Raw genomic sequence first — 17,884 nt, forward strand, 5'->3', positions numbered from 1 at the left:
TGGAGCGGGGTGTCCTTTGAGGAAGAGTGGTAAAGGGTATTGCTTGGAAGTGGTTCGTGCTGAAGCGGTGAGAAAGCAAGGGACCAGCTGTGTATCTCTAAAGCCTGAGGTGGTCTGTAAGAAAACTTGTGTAGTTTTTTAACTGTTAAACTTGCATTTTCTGATAGCATGTGTGTTCTACTGCTTTGTCTTATATGCTCTGTTATCCTCATTGTTAACCATTAGAAGTTCTCTGTAGATGTTAGGTCAAATCTGGTGTTCAATACATGTCTCTTTTCATGACAAAGTAGTTTTTGGTTCATTAAGGAGTGACTTGGCCAACTCAGCCAAAACAAAACAAAAACAACCACAAAAAACACTTTACTAGGAAAACTGGTAGGCTTGTAGTAAAATTTTCTGATACCGTGCACCTCTAAAACCTTTTTTTTTTTTTTTTTTTTTTTTTTTTCCCCATTTGAGAATTCTAAAACATGTTTCATGGGTCAGCTGATGTAAGGAATCCGAAGATTTCTGGGACACTGGGTTATAACCTTAAATCAATGCAATAGGAAGTAGTATCAAAATGTGATGGATCTTGCTGCTACTATTAAAAAAAAAAAGTACTTGTGTTTTATGCACCTCTTTTGTGTAGCTTCTAGTGTATAATCAAGCAGTATTAATGTGAGGTTTAAAAAAAAGACGGTTGCAGTAATAATTAAAAATGTGTTGGTAGCTGTCAATGATTTAAAGTAGTTTTAGTGAAATATTGGTAATTGTTACTTTTCTTACAGAAATTTTAATTTGTAGTTTTGATGGGTTTTTGTTTCATCTCAGATGATGTGTGCATTATTTTGCCCTGAGAGGGGAGAATTGAAATCTAATAATGAACTTGAAATCTGCAGTAAGCAAACTTTCAAATAAAATTACATATTTTTAAAGAATTACTAGTTTTTCCCCTGCTTTTGCTCCTCTCTATTTAGAGAAGCATTATAAAAAGGAGCACAGTGTGTTAGTCACCTCAAGATGCAGTTCTTTCCAAATATCTTCTTGTCTGATAAAGTCGTTCTGATACAGTCAAACTTGCTTTTGCTTTTCACAAGCATCCCTGTTTACAGGCATATATTTTTGGTGCAGGAGGACACCTGCTTGCTTTCTGTGTCCCAAAACAGCAAGGAGCCCTCATGGGTTTACTGTATGGGACTGCTGAACCTGCCCCTTCCTCAGCAGAACCGTTGCTGGTAGCTCAGAGGTGAAAACGATCAACAGTCTACCTATTATCCTGCCACTTCTCCCACCCACGGCAGCAGATGGAGCTGGGTCTGTGGGAATGCTCTGTTTGTGCTATAGCTCATATTTCTTTGTGTTACAATTGGCTGCTGAATTAGCTGTCAGGCACAGGAGTGAGAGCTGCTGGTGTATTCCCACACGTGCCCCGGTTCCTCTTGCTCAAGCAGAGGGCGCTTGCTGTGCTCTTGGCTGTGTCTTGTTCTGTGGCTTTTCCTCTGCCTCAGCCAGGGCCTTCCCTGGTTGTGCTGCTTGTCTTGAGTCCCTTAAACCCTCTCTTTAGCCATCTGGTTGTATGCAAGATGAGTTCGTCAAGAAGGGTGTTCTTCATGTAGTCTGGTGTCTTCACTGTCACGGTTGTGCAGCCTACATGTAATCTTACGTATGTTGCCTCTCCTCCAATGTCTTTATACTATAAGATTTGGAGCCAGCTTAGGATAACTTTTTAAACTTTGATTCTTGAACCTGAGAGTTATTTGTAAATCAATGAACTTAGCTTGTTTGATTCTGAGCATTTTGGACTTCAATAAACTAGTTTAAAAAAGTTAACAAGTGGGTCGAGCTTCCCTCTTGTGGCTACACTATGTAACTAAACACATTTTATAAAATAACAGCTTAATCCTGATAATCTTTTTCACAGAGAAAAAATCCTCTGTGACCTCTCTTGAGTCGATTGCTTGGGATTTGCTGGTTTTGAAAACTCCAGCTGTTGTTCTTTTATAGGCATATCTTATAGTTACAGCATGAAAGAGAGAAAAATAAAGAAGATTTAAGGGTGACAATGAGGAACAAGCTGTAATTAAGTAGAAAACTTTATTTTTTCCTTCTGCTTGGGGAAAAAATCCCACTTACCTCACTAAGGCTTTTGGTCTCTAAACTCTTCTCTTCCAACTCTGTGGTCAGCCTCTCTTTGCTCACGGAGACAAGTTGGTATGAATGAATAAAATATCGACCATTTCTATATTGGTTAATGGTGTCTACCCTTAATTTTTCTAGGTTCATGTTTGCTCTTCAATAGAAAGATAGGGGTTTTATGCACCTTAAATGAACTGTGATATTAACTGCCCATAATAGTCAGCAGAATGTCATGTTTGGATATTCCTCTAGGAGGGAAGGCTTCTGTCATTTGTTAGTTTCCTAGGACATTTTAATGGCTTCTCTGCATTTACCTCAATTTGGAGAAAGCTTAAAAATTCAAGAAGTCACCCTCATGGTTTGAACTGACGTATTCACTGAGTTTGGCCATTAGGTCTGTTATCTGAGCAACTGGGTTGCCTATTCTCAATGTGGGAAATTGCGGTTATCTGGTACGGATTAAAGTGCTGACAGTGAAATAACTGGCATCCCAAGAAGCTCATAACTACAAACTACTACTCAAATTTCATGTGCATGGAGATTTGGTGGTATTATAGAAGATAAAGCAGAAATTTTAATTTGAGACTATATTTACTCCTGTTCTAGTTACTGCGTTGTGAACCTTGCAAGACCACATGTAACTTCTTCCTCTTGTCACTTTGTTGTTGTCTAGAGATGTTTCAGCCTTTGCAGTGCCAATACCTACTCCTGCAGCTGAAAGGGGATCTTTGCTAGTTTCAGGAGATAGTACAGTGATTTACATGGAGCTTCTGCAGCCCTCCCTATGTTGTATCTGATCATTTGGTCAGGACCATGCTGCATGATTCGGAGGATGTAATAATTTGTGCAATTAATAGAATATTTTGAGAGACTTGTAAAAATCTCTCTGACTTAGCTGTAACAATGAATGCCAACTGAAGGTAAAAAAAAAAAAAAAGCTCAATAATACAGTATGCAGGAAGATTTAATGGAGTTTGTAAACAGAAATAGTATGATTTTCCTCTTAGTAGTCATTAATTTTCAAGTGTTTTTTTTCAATAATTACTACTTTTCCTGGTTCAGCTGCAATGCAGGTGGTAAAGTCAAGTCCACGTTACAAGTGATACTTAGATAAGATTGTTTATACAGTGAGGAAACTGTCAGGAATTCACAAGATAATGTCATTATACCTAGCGCACACAGGAAAGTTAATGGACTGTATTGCTCACCTGGAAGGTTTTTTTGTTTGTTTGTTTGTTTGTTTTGTAAAATAGGTACAGTGTGTAGAAGATATTTATAAGTATATAAAGTTATTACTATAGAGGGAGAATGTTGTTTTTCCTCATTATTCTACCACATTCACTAACCCACCACTTACCTAAAGCATTTCAGTTAATCAAAAGGAAAATCTGCATATGATCTTGATCAATATTATTAAGCAGAAGTAATTTACTGGTTAGTATACAAGACTTGACCCCTTGGGAGCACCATGGATAATTATTCACGAATCAAAGATGGTCTTACAGCATGAACTATTTTTATCTTTTTGAGAGCACATTCAAGGCAAAGCTTTTCTCTCAATTCACAGAGTGTTTAAAAACACAGTGCAGCCTGAAAGGAGAGACAAAATCAGATTCACGGTATGGATCCTGAGGACAGAAGTTACAGTGACAAGTCCTGAAATAAGCCTTCTATTTTTTCACGGTAAGATGATGTTCCCATATCCTGAAATACTCCTCATTATGTTAGCTTGGAATTGCATGTTTTCTTTTCTTTTTTTTTTTTTTTGAAACACTTGATTTTAAGTAATTTTTTAGCGTGTATTATTAAATCCATGCATTTTCTCATTTAACAATTAATGTCTTTATGACAAGCAGCAAAATGTAAGTAGCCAGTATTTAACATTACATACTATAGTATACTAACATAATAAGGTATGTACACTTTTCCTTATTCTATTATGATATAGCTTGAATGGTCTGTGTCAGTCTTTGAAGGATGAGGAGACTAAGGATGATGTTTGCAGGACAGAGGAAGAATCTGTTATTGTTTATCTTGATAAGTGGATCAGAGAAAGCAGTTTTAGTAGTACTTTATTTTAAAACAGTTTAATGCAATGAGGATGAAGTGTGTGTGTGTATGAACATCATTAAAACTCATGCTCTTTTTCGACTGATTTTTGGGTACGTTTAATGTGTTTCTGATTGTGTGATTCTGAGTGGCATTGACTCTGAGGAATTATAATTTATCTTTCTAATGTATCAGTGCATGAAGTAAGACCAAGGGCAAGGTTATACTGGGAAGGTCTATAAAATCTATTTGTTTTTGTGGGAGATAAACAGGCTCCTTTTCAAGCTGTTCCAATGGGGCACGCTGAAAGATCCATGTTCTCTTGCAGTACATGTCAGTTGGTAGTGGCTAAGGGTGAACGTTTTATTATGTTTTTAGTATTTTTAGGCTACTTGGTTTTGTAAAAGGTAATGATGGTATCTAATTTCTTTTGCAAGGTGTCATGATGCCTAAATTGGTCCAGTTTCTCTTTCTGAAGTAGACGATAACCAAAAAGTATTTAAGGTCCTCTAATAAACATCATCTTGTACCTGTACCTAAGTACAGATGAATTTTTGAAAGATTTCAGTGGTCCGTAAGTAATACTGTAAATAGCCAGATAATAAAATTAAAGGATTTGATTCTTAGCTATTATGTGCCATGAAATGGGGGGTGGGCAGTGGGGAGGGAAATAAAGAAGCTGACTGAGAAGTGCAGTCATGTTCAGTTCTCAAGTAGGAATATTTAAAACCATCAGAACTCTGCCCAGCTAAGTGTTTAACTGTGATTTTTTTTCCTTTTGTTACTTCAGCCTTTTCTTTAGAAAGATATGTCACAACACTGTGATTAACAGATGAGTTGTTGAAGTTATGGTGAGGATTAAGGATGATTTTGCTTTCAGTGTTGAAAAAGAATGTCTATTCAGAATTGCAGCACTGATTTGATTGATATTAAATGTATTTTCTGAAAATAGTCATTGACATCTTTAAATTTATAATTTAACATATATCTTAGTCATCAGAGGAGATAATCTGTGTACTTCAGATATAACTGCAAGTCACTGCAATCTCAAGTGTATGCTATATTTAAAGATACTTCTGAGGCTTTTTATTGATTTTTTGACTCCATTGTAACAGAGAATACATTTCACATGACTGTTCGCTGCTGTTCTATCCTCTGGTTGATTTATAAAAATCTTCAGACCCCATTGACAGTCTTTCACATTTTGTTGTTTGAGGACTATTAGACAAGCATTCTGTTTCTATTAGTTTTTCGTTCTTCCAGCCTCCTGTAAGTCTGTCTTGTGCTGTGATAGGTTAGAAATTCACCTCTCATCATAGAGTTACTTAGATTTTCATGTCACAAAGTATCTTTGAAGTCCTGAGATTCCCCAGAAGAATATGAACTACACCCATAACTAGGGAGTTCTTCTGGTGGTACTGTACAATTTCTGGTTCTGTAAAGTGAAGAGCCTTGAAATAGGGTACTTTTAGATGTCAAGAGCTGTAATACATTACTTTCCTCCAGACGCTGATGAATTTCAGGGTATCTCTGCTTCAAGTCTGCGCAGTCTCTTAGGAGTCATTTTAGAGAGAGAAGACAGAAAAATGATGGTATAGCTGATAAAAGGGTCAGGCAGCATCAAAGAAAGCAAAAAAAGGAGCTCAAGTCTAGAGCATATCAGTAGATTTAGGGATGAAAAGCTTAATTCCATGATAAAGGAGATAATGTAGGCATCTGGGAGAAGAATAACTACAGAGATGTGGTATTAGGATGAAAATGAAGAAAACATGAAACATAAATGAAATTAAATGGAAATGAAGGATGTTTAAAGAAATCACCTGAAAACGGGGAGAAGGAAACTAAAGAAAGGTGGTACAGTGTTAGGCATCAAAATGAGCAGTAGGAACCCAGGTGAATAAATGAATAGTTTTTATTCCGTTAAAATAAAGAATTAAAAAACAAGCAACTACTCTGATTTGTATAACACTGTGAAGAGTTAAAAAAGCATAGCCTGCAGTTCAGTCTGCATATTTTCTTGAAATAGTGACCTCATTGCTTATGCTTTCTTGTAAGCTCTTCGCTTAACGCTATCATGATTTCAATTCACTCCAACAAGGATGACCTCTTCTGTAACATTGCATACTTTTTTTTACAAGTTCTTTGTGTAGCTGCCATTTTTTTCCCCTGTCAATTTGTTCTTTTTACCTTCTAAATATAACTTTTCTTCCCTTGAACATACATCACTGGTCTGACATACTGTCAATAGTAAGAAATATAGTGGCATGAGAAGAAACCATCAAGATTTAGAAAACCACTAATGTTTCCCAGGTTAACTGTGAGAAAGAGAGAACCAAATACAGCGGTTAGTTTAAAGACATATTTTTTTGAAGTGCTTTTTTCCTTCGTGTTCTGAATCACCCTGCAGTAAATGTTCTTGGATTCAGATATAGTGGTCTTTTAACTTTCTATGTTAAGCCATTAAATCTTTGCTGCTGATGAACAGTCTTGTGTTACTTAATAATTCTTGTCCGTACATATCATGAGATTTCTTTGAATCAGTTACTTCAGATTAAATGTTATCCAATTAAATATAATTGCACTTTCTCATTTCTAGTCCTGTTTTAGAGATGATCCTTGAGCTTCTAATTAACTAAATATTGGCTAGCTATGGAAGTGGTGACTGTACAGATAAACCTCTTAAGTGAAGCTAATGCCTGTCTTTCTCTATTGCTATGCTAGACTAGTTACTCACAAGCTAGCTTGGACAAGTTTAGCCCAGGATGCAGTTTGTGGCAGAGACCTCTCTGCTTGTCGTAAGACTGAATATACTTAACTGAAACCTGCAGATGAACAGCTGACATCAGCTCACTGACGATTATTAAAGTCAGTATATGTCTGAATATTATTATTCTTTTAAATACCGATACTGAGGATACTGTGGACTCTAGAAAGCAGTTTCAAAGTGAAGTAGAGGGCTTCTGAAACTGCTGAGTGGTAATACAATTTTAGTCTGTATTGGAATATAAGATATTCTATGGGACGTTAAGAAAAGTGTGAATCTTCCAGGTCTGATTACGGTCACAGTTAAACATGTTTTCTCTGAAGTTAATTCTTTACTGGTTGAAATGGAAAAGACACTTTGAAAATCTCAGTAAAGATGTCAATAAATTCAGTTACCAAAGAGATTTCAGTTAGGGACAATATTTTCCTTTGTGGAAAAAGAAACATACTGGATATCACAGTGCTGCTGCTTTTGAATTAGAGCTGCTGCCTACAGCAGAGGTTTGCTACCACATATCAGAATTAGAAGCATCACATTTGGATTCCAATATGTAGGTCCTGAGAGGCTAATGGCAGCTGTGCATCTTCTCTAGTAACCATCCATGAATCAGCATGTACCCTAATGTGAGGTAAATTTAAGAAGCTGCTACCATCACTTCTGATGAAGCTCTGGCTTCATTTTCCTCTTTTGTGACTGTATTGGTAGCGTGCGCATGTATGTGAGGCTGTATTTGTGGCTTCTGGGAGCTTGGGGATAAACTGGTAGGATTTCTGTTCTTTCTAGTTTGTGATGAAAATTGTTCACTGTTCTCAAAGAACTTTGGAGAAAACCCATTCTTTCAGTTGTATTTACTTATTTATTTATTAAAGATAGCAAACAAATTAATTGGAGAAGAGGATATCTACCTGTTTATGAAATACATTTGGCACTTTTTCCAGGGGTGACTTTGGAATCTGATCTCTCATTGAATTCAGCATCTATTTAACTCCTTGTGATGAAATTAGGACAAAAGTCAGTGCTTCTCTTTTGTTCACTTATTAGCTAGGGCTGTTTGCAAAGACGCAGGGGAGTGAATCTTCTTAAATAACATTGAGACATATATAGTGCTTGTGGGTGGAGTTGGATAAGGAGCTTTGGAGACAGAAATCCTCTGATTATTCAGAGAGCACATGGTGGAAGCAGTTTAAGCTCTTGATGGTCCACGTAAAATTTTGATTTGGAGGGCTTAGTACAAGTGATAACTCATTTACACTCACCTTTGCATTTCTTCACGTAGCCTCTGTGAGGAAATTTCTGAGATTTTACGTTCAGTTAGGACCAGAAATCTGACAGCTAGGAACTGAGTGGAAGACATGAGTACTTGTCAGGTAGCCAACCCAAAAGGTTTTAGATAACTGCTTTCAGGTAATAGCTGGGGGCTTGGGGCTGGTGATGAGGGCTGTGTTTTAATCACTGATGTTATGCCACTTCAGCACTCATCTGATTATGAAGGCTTTTAGGGGCAGTCAGAAAGTTTAAAGAGACGAGTCACTCCTTAGCAGGTAGAACCTGTGTCTGAAAACTAAACTTCTTTTTGTAGCTCTTGGAGAACAACTTTGTTCTGCAGCCTTGCTTGCCATCAGCGGGACTTCAGGGGCCTCTCTCCCTGGACATATTATGCAAAATGCATATTATAAGCATTTTCAGTACCTTAGGATTTTTACTTTCCCATTGCACTTAACTGAAATTTGCAGATGGATTTACAAGGCATTGAAGTCACGCAACCTCAATGCATAAATCTCATTTCCTTAGGAGATCTGGATAAGAAATAAATTTGCCTACAACTCGTGAGGGTGAAAAATAAGTGGGGAAAAAATTTGCTTTTGTAACAGTTTAGTAGAAAGAATTGAGTCTGATTAATTTAAATGACAGTAGAAATTATCGTTACTGCAACAAATACTGTTGCTCATGTAGAGACTCATTTGTTTAAAGCTATCCAAAATTTTGTACAAATTCAGAAGTACAAATTGTTTTACTCAGAAATATAAAAAACAGCCATGATGTTATGTGTTAACAAGGTACAAACAGTGGGAATATGCCAAAGAATAACTAGGAGGAGTTGTATTGCTCTGTATCGATGTACTGAGTTTAACTCTAATTCAAGAAATAACCTTTTTTTTTTTTTTTTTAATTGCTCTCTCTGTAGCTGATAATAGTGGTGAAAAGAAAAAGACGTCTTTTATGCAGTTCAAGAATTCTTTAGGAATTTCAGTAAGACTTATGCATGCATTTATATTTTAAGTATGATTAAAAATTAATTCATCCTAAGACAGTTATCCCTCTAATAATGATACCCAAAACAGAAAGTAAAAGTGAAATACAGTTATTCCAAGTCCTGTGTTCATAAAGACTGTAACTAAATAATTTAAGTTCTAAAATCTCTTTCTAAAGAGAATGACTGAACTCTAAAGAGAGTTCTCTTTCTAAAAGAATTTCTGTAGATTTCTAGTAGCAGTGCTGTACTGCTTTATGATCCTTAAAAGGATGGTTTTATAGAAGACTGTGACTTTCCATATAATTTTTTTCTTTAATGGTAAAAGGCAGCATAATTCTGTTGATGAAAGACCGTTATAATACAAGAAACCTGCCTCTTAAGATAGTCATAGCTCTGACAAAAGCGACAAAACCATCTGAGGACAGTGTGTTTCTGTTGAATCGCGTATGTAGAAGCCCAGTTGACTTTGATCACTGGAGACAGGAACTAGAGCAGTTTGGGAACATTAGCAAAGGGCTGCTAACAGTGCGGCTTTTAACGCCCCATCTCAGGCTGTGAACGCAGAGCAGGGCTCAAGCCAGGTGGAAAGTGCTTGCATGATTTTTCTAGGGACAGATGCCTGCTCTGTTATTAGGTTACTGAGTCCCTGCTGGTATGCATTGATTTTCATAGCAAAGACTGATCTCTAAGCTTAGAGTAGTTCAATGGGTTCAGAATCTGGAAACTGCTGACTGCTTCTCTTTCATAAACAACATCTTGCTTCTTTGGGCTTGTTAAAAATCCTGTCTGTTTTGTCTGTATGATATCCAACCCCCCCTAAAATGCTAAGAGCCTTGCATGTTTGCCTCTTCGGCTTCTGCAGTGACATTCTAGGCTGGGATTGAGCTTTTAAACTCTTTTGAAGGACTAAGCCTCGGTGTCTTGTCAAGTTTTCTAACTGAAACTCTTCACAGATGTATACATATTTCCTTGTAATATATATATATATATATATATATATATATATACAGCAAAACAATGACTACAACATGATAGTGGTGTGGAATATCCTTAAACAGTGTGATTAGTTCTTATGTACTTTTAATTGCATTTTAAATTTTTCTCCTTCCCCATGTATTCTGTTACTTAATTGTTACTGACAGTGAGTATCTGTAGTAGTCTCAAAGACAGCTGGTTCCTTCAGTATTATTAACTGGAAGCAGATAGGAGCAGATATATTATAGCCCAAATATGCCTCAGATATTTGAAAATTTCATAAAATATTAGTTGTCTTACAGAAATTGTTCAAAGTTTTGTTCACATGCTGCTTAGCTTCCTTGATATTTAGGGGAAAAACATTAAAACGTGTGGTTTTGGAATTAACAGTGATAATACGGAAATGTTAAGGCACATCTAGAGATATTGGGGGGGGGGGGTGCACCTGGAGGGATTCCAGCAGAGTCACTCAGAATGTGTGGGTTGAAAAAAAAAAAAAAAAAAAGGTTGCATGGGTATTTGAACTCTGCACCAGACCAGTTCCCTTCACTTCATTTGGTATATTTATAAGAGAAGCTGTTCTTTTCTCAGTATCATCCTCAGAACTATTTTCTAAAACCCATCTAGTCTCACCCTCCTATGCCTGCATTTTGTCTGGAATGCCACTAGGTATGGATATTTTCTAAAATAATATATATGCAGGTATGGCTGAATAGCCGATGAAAGCCTTTATGTTGAGCAAGAGTCACCATTTCTTACATATCTTTTTGGCAGAACATGTACACATCAATGCTTTGGTTTTCTGAGTTATTTGTAGTTCAATAATTATAGGTTTCTCTTGCTAGAAGAAAAAATTAAGAAACTAATATTAACATCGCTGCATAGAAGTAACAAAAATTGCCTAAAAAAAAAAATCAGCAATGATTTTTAAGTGTGTTGCAAAGCTTTTAAGAATAATACAGCATTTTAAATTCTTCAACATTTGGTAAGCTATGTTTATTATTGATGGAAGTAAAATGAATAAGTAATATTGAATGGCAGCAGACTGTTGAATTTTGCTTGTAAAAAGACTACATTAATGGGGACTGCTGTTACCACACATCATGAAAACAAGCCTGTTTATCTGAGATGTGAATTTAAAAATCAGGCAAAAAAATGTTCTGAGCTAAAGCACAACCAAAAGTATTTGAAATGACTTATTTATTGCGGGAGGGTGGCTTTTCTGCCTTTTTTTTTTTTTTTTTTTTTCCCCTTCCTGAAGACTTGTCATCAAGGTAACTGGATTAGAAGATCAACAATTACTATTTTTGTTCTAATCTGGTATGTGATATCAATTTCGTTATTTCTGTATCTGCAGTTATTTCTGTATCTGCAGTGCACTTACCTATATGTGAATGGTCTCCTAATCTATGCTTTTTCACGATGTTAATTTGTACTTAGTGCAGAATCCCAGAAAACAATACAGTGCAAGCTCTGGAGAAGCCATCTGGATTCACCAAGGAATGTACTTGTGCATCCGTTACACTGTTTTGACTTTGACAGCTGTCTAAGCCAATTCTAGAAAGTGAAATTTCTTTGAACACTGGAAAAGTTATTTTGAGCTCAAAGTGCTTTATCCATATTCATACCTATACCTGCATTTTATCTGGTATCCCACTAGGTATGTATATTTTCTAAAAATATATATGCAGGTATGACTGAATAGCCAATGAAAGCCTTTATGATGAGTAAGAGGCACCACTTCTTAAATATCTTTAGGGTATAACACTTTATTCATATGTAACATATAACAGATACTCACAAAAGAGAGAAAGAAAGGGGAGAAATGTATCTGACTGGAGGTAGGCCATTTTAGGTGCCCACCACGTGTCTGGCTGCCAACTTTGGCAGGAGAAGACTCCATGGTTTTTGTGTCGGGGGTGTAAGGGAGCTTAGTAGCATTTGTGTTTCAAGAAATAGTGTAAATCAATTGAATATAGAGAAAAGCTTGTTGTGAAATTAGTAAGACTGAGGGAGAGACTATTGTATACAGACTTGGCATGATTTTGTAACGCTTTAGAAGTCTGGACCACCAGATATGATATATGAGTAAAGAATCTGTTGGCATTTGGCAGTACTAAAACTTTTGTAGGAAATGTTATTGGCCTGGCAGTTTCTGACATTCATAAACTCTGAACTTTAAAATACAGCAAACTAAATTAAATATACAGTCCAATGAGATAAATGTAACTAGATAAAATTCTGTTTACTTCAGCTACTCATTGCCATTATAAAACAGATGGGGAAGAAAACATATCTAATGACGTTGCTGTATGTGTACAGACTCTAATGCAGTTTTTCCCACTCTTCACTTTGTGTATTTTTTTGTTTTTGTTGTTCTGAGAGTACTACCTAGCAAATGTCATTTTAGTATCTATAAGAAGTCATATTTAGTTGGGAGAATTTACTCTCTTCAAATCCAATTGCTGTTCTTCCATTCAAAGTGTCACAAGAGATTTTCTAAGACTCTTAATCAAAATAAGAGAGTTTGAACTTTTTGTCTCTCTAGCTCCTTCCTCTGTTGAATTTCAAGTTGCAATGATTGTTTAGGGAAAGCACATTTAAAATAAATGTGAAAAATAGCTCAGTTCAGAGCAGCAGGATAAATATAGGCTAACTTCTTGTTCAGGAGCGGTTGAATCAGCATGTAGTACTGATAAAAATCACTGACATTCGTAGGTGTAGTGGTGGGAAAGTGCACGTACTCTTAAATCCTTGCAGTACTATACACTCCTTTATAGCTTCTGACTAATAGATGGTATTATTTTCACCAAACATTTGGTTTGATAAAAGTGATGGGAAAGTCACTGTTCTTGAAAGAAAGATTGCTGAATGTTTATGCTATGATAACTTAACGCTGGGGATTAATTTTACTATTATTTTTCATTGTTTTTCCTGCTCATTAAACTGCTTCATGGGCTTTAGTTCATGGTTTAGTTTGTTTCTAATAAGCATCAAGCTGGCCTTTACATTTGCACACCTCCATTTTATCTCCTCTTTCCCAATACAGTTGGTAGTCTGAGACATCAGTAGAACTGTACTTAATTGAACAGAACTCATCAGCAGTCCTTTGATGTAAATCTTCAGAGGGTTACTGTGGCTTCGTTGTTGCAAAAGGACATGTTTGCTTCCAAATAATTCAAAAGACAGACACAAATCAGCACAAACAACAAGATAATTTTTTTTGTAATTATCTGGGGTTATAGCTAAGGCAAATAAATGTGTTGGACATTTCTTAGCATTGCAAAGGAGAATTGAGTCCCCCACTTTTGCAGTTGTCAACTCTTCTATTATACCATTGCTCTGGACTCTGTTTGGATGCAAAAGTAGCAAAGACAGAAATTGTGCTTTCAGAATTAATACCAAGAAGTCAGCAAGTGTAAAACACATTGCTTATTGCCAATTGCTTGTTTCTTATTATAGAATAAAAAATACATTCTGCTGCACTTTCTGCATCAACTTACTGAGTATTTGACTTACTCTAAGCCAGTGGATCACTTGTTCTGCTAAGGCAGGTAATATCAGTACTTTATTAACAACCTTGCTAAAATTATACTAATACTGTGCAGAGAGAGTTATTCTGGGGTAATGACAATATCCAGTAACATTGAAGACCACTTTAGATTCAAAATGAAAAATACATACTGTATTTGGCTCTTTTCTGCAGTCTCCAGCCCCTGGTTCCACTTGCAAGTTACCACAGGTAAGGAGATGGAAAGGTTAAATCTCCGTGTGCAGCTGAGAATAAGAGAGAGGGAACCCACAAGGATTAGGGGTACGGCTTGTTTAGGATTAGGGAAGTGTCTGGAATAAATTAATTCTGTACAGGAGGGACAGGTTTATCTGAACAGCAACAACAAACTAAACAAGTAATTAAAATGGTGACACTTAAAATTTAAAAGGATATAGAATTGTTTTTAAACTAAAGTAAATTCTCTGAAAGCAGAATGGGAACTATAAAAGGACACAATACCAGAAAAACTGAACTAACAGACTTACTAAAAGGTTTAGGGTGGTGGTGGTGTGTCAAACAGACAAATTAGTGTCATTGTAGCAAGGAAATGCTCTACCAAAAGGTAGAGCTTTTTCCAAATGGGAAATATACAAAAGCTATTAGACTCCAGCAGGTTAGATGTCAAAGCACAAGCCAGGATGAAAACCAAAACACAACAACAAAAAAACCCTACATAACAAAAACAAACAAACCCAAACCACACACATTGCAGACAGAATGAAGATAAATATTAAAGCTGTTTTTTTTTTTCCTCCCAAAATGCATCAGAATCAGGATTCCCGCAAGATGGTAAGGCCGATAGATGATCAAGGTGTAGAAGGAGCACTCAGAGAAAATAAGCCCACAGCATCTTCATGTTTACTTCTGTGTTCTTCACCCAGCGTAATTAGGTGATGGAAGTCTTTACAGTACGATGACACAAATTCTGAAAGCTTACACATCTTTCAGTAGCAGATCAAACAAATTAATAGAAGAGGAACTTACTGAGGGCTAACTACAAAGATGTTCTCTCTGTCTCAAAAATTGTCTGAGCCACACATCACAGGATGCTGAGAGAGCACACTGCAATGCGTTATATACTTTTCTTACGTATTTCTCAGAGTATGCTCTTACAGCTTTGTTTTCCTCTCCTTTTCCTGAGAGCATCGTAAAGTTTTACTAAGTGACTCATCTATGGCAGGATTTCAGAAGACTGAAACAGAGTCAAGGTTTGAAGTGTGATATTCAGCATGTGGCTGTATACTGCACTCTTCTCACAAGCACGTACTACAGGGCTGCTACAAAGCTGCCAATGTGAGAGCAAGTGTTGTGGCTAGAGAGGGGTGCAACAAGAGAGGAGCTACACTGGAAAGACAGTCCAGACAAGGGGATTGCGTTAGAATTTCCTGCCAGCACCCAAAGAAAATGTACAGCGTTCAGTTCTCTGTCAGTTTTCTAGAAACTTAGGAGGAGGGGGGGAATGAAAGGGGTTTTGCTGGCTACAGACTCCAGGCTGGATAGACCTCTGGTCTGGCAATTATTATCCTCTGTACCTGTGGATAGGAAAGGCACAGCATTTGCCTTTCACAGGTACAGTTCCTGCTTATTACCAGTGGGAAGAGATGGGTCACTGACTGTCAGGGGGTTGGGTTGCACAACACCTAGCCACATATGTGGAGAAACTGCAATTTCTCCTATCATCTTTTCTTCAAACTGAGTTATGGCAGCACTGCATATGGTTTAACTGAGCTTGAAAAAGTGGCGTTACTCTAACTTATTGATTAATTGGTGGAAAAGTCTGGTATAAAACCTGACGCTCCTTTTCTGACAGTATTTCATGTTACATTGTCTTGATCCAGAACTGATGAAAATATTTTATAGGCTGAAGCAGAAGAAAAGAAAGGTTGGAACTACAGGAAAAGGCCCTTGGTTGTCCAATTTCAACATGCAGAAAGTGACTCTTAAATAACTAGCAGATCTTGCCAACTCTTGGCAATTAATTTAAAGCAGAAGTTATAAGGAGCTTTCTATGAAGCTAAGATCAACTGAATAATTTTCTTTGTTAATTTTGAAGTGAAAAGTTACAGAATTGATCCATTCATTTTCTGGATCATGAGATTTTTGTAGCTGGTTATTTGCCATTAGTTACAAAATATTTTTAGAATTTTGAAAAATGAGAATAATAAAAAAGAGCTAATACTTGATATATGCTGAATATGACTTACCCTCCTGCAAACTTTTTCTTACTGATACCGCAGTTCTTCTCCAATTTTGTGCCAGTCTAACAAATTGGTTTCAGTGGCATTACCTCAATTGTATGTCAAGGAAACAGTTTACAAATTTTAAGCCACGTTTTTGAAGGTATTCTCAATTGCCTTTTTATAATCATCTTACCATTGGTAGTTGGCAATATTTGAAAAGTTAATACTAAATAATTTTAATATTAGGCTTTTTTTTTTTTTTTTACAGTTTTATTATGTGTCTATAGTAACACAAATTGAAGGCTGTGAATTGTAAATGAAACTTTGCTGTTGGGCTTTTTCCTAGTGTTTTCCTTGTCTGTTGTAGCAAAGGAACTAAATGACAAAATTATACAATGTTAATCTGTTCATTTGATAGCTGCCCTCTGGTAACTGAGCTGCATAACCAAGAAAGAATAGCTACAAGCAAATTATTGGAAATGGTTCTTTAGTTATGTGCTAATATGTATACAAGACTAAAGGTGAGATTTGAATACCTGTTTAATTTCTTCAGGATATCTGATCCTATGAAATGTGTAGTGGAAATTCTTAACTCACAGTGACTTCAGTGCTTAATGCAAATATGAGTTTCTTGCATCCTCTGCTAATGTAAAGAAATAACATTATTCTTCATGTTACAACAAGTGTGTTAAAGTGCAAAAAGACCTAAGGCACAAACCCTCAAAGTTATTCAGACATCCACGCAGGGCAGGGAATTTCCTGCATTGTGCAGATCAGGTTAGCCTAGGTTTGCACCAATGTCACCGACCAGTGAGCCTGTAGATTTATTTCTTGCTTCATTCAATTTAATGCTTGATGTTCACTGATGCACATCTGCAGCTCAGTAAGTGGCTTTAGACCAGTCAGTTCTTATTCACTTGCTGGTAATTTCTTTCTAAAATCCTTGTCCTATATTGTCTTCTACACCTCAGTAACTGCAAATGGAGAAAAAAAAAAAAAAAGTCTCTACTAAAACTATTCTTTCAGCTAAAACCATTCTTTCAACTCAGCTGTTAGCTACAATCTTCTTGTGCTCTGGTTACTGTCTGAGTGATCATTGACAGACCATTTGAATGCAGTGTCACATAGATTAAGATAAACCACTGCCAAGGGTGGTTCACCCTAATGTCTCAGCACAGAAATGGACTAGGGCTGTTCATGAAATCAGTTCTGTTGAATACAGTTAGAGAAACTATTGTTATTTCTTGTCCATGAATTTCTGCAGGTCTTCCTATTACTCTACTCAATCTCCAAAAATGTGAATGGGAGGGAGCCCAAGCATATAGGAGGCTGGCTTCATTCTGCCCTGGGCTCCTGGTGACTTCCAAGCATGGTCAGAGGGGGGCACCATATTGGTTGCCAGTGTGGACGGATGCCAGATAGGTTGACAAATGTGGAGTAAATTTGGGTATAATTAAGAGTTATAAAATTAAAGGTTCACTTTAATAGGCTAGTATGAATAGTAATAAGTGTTTGAGCTGGAGGTCATCAGTGACAGAACTATTCACCTATGCTAAAAAGTATGAATTATATATGTTCAAATTAATATTTAATAAATGTCACTATTAAATATGAAATTCAAAACCTTGGCTAAGAAAACAGTATCATTTTCAGATCCATTTGAAGGGAGTACTTTGGGAATGTTTGCAATGGAGTGAAATTTTATAAAACATGATTTTACCTCACAAAGGCTTTGTTAGGGGCTTTCATAAACTTCAGGTCAGAGAAGATTCTTTATTTTTTAGTTGTAAGAAGTTATAGGTGGAAGATGAATTTAATTCCATCTTTTGCTAAATTAAATAATAAAAAAGTTGAGGCAAGATATACGGTTAAAACTCTGCAGCTGTACCATTATTTGGTTTATTACTGAACAACCAGAGGGAGGTCTCGCCTATTGCTGAATATTTTGTACTTTTAAAATATACAAGACATCAAATACATAATATGAGTTT

General features: G+C 36.4%; 1 long non-coding RNA gene across 4 annotated transcripts in view; it reads left to right on the top strand.

Annotated features, from left to right (window-relative positions):
- LOC308195236 overlaps nt 1-17,884 on the top strand; it is a 303,868-nt gene that overhangs the window by 181,124 nt on the left and 104,860 nt on the right. For all 4 annotated transcript variants that reach the window (XR_013951363.1, XR_013951364.1, XR_013951365.1 and 1 more), the window contains one exon: nt 3,686-3,801. This is a non-coding gene — a long non-coding RNA (uncharacterized lncRNA). The remainder of the gene's footprint in view (nt 1-3,685; nt 3,802-17,884) is intronic.

The sequence above is a fragment of the Anser brachyrhynchus genome (assembly GCF_964034855.1).
Source record: "Anser brachyrhynchus genome assembly, chromosome: 5".
Classification (NCBI taxonomy): domain Eukaryota; kingdom Metazoa; phylum Chordata; class Aves; order Anseriformes; family Anatidae; genus Anser; species Anser brachyrhynchus.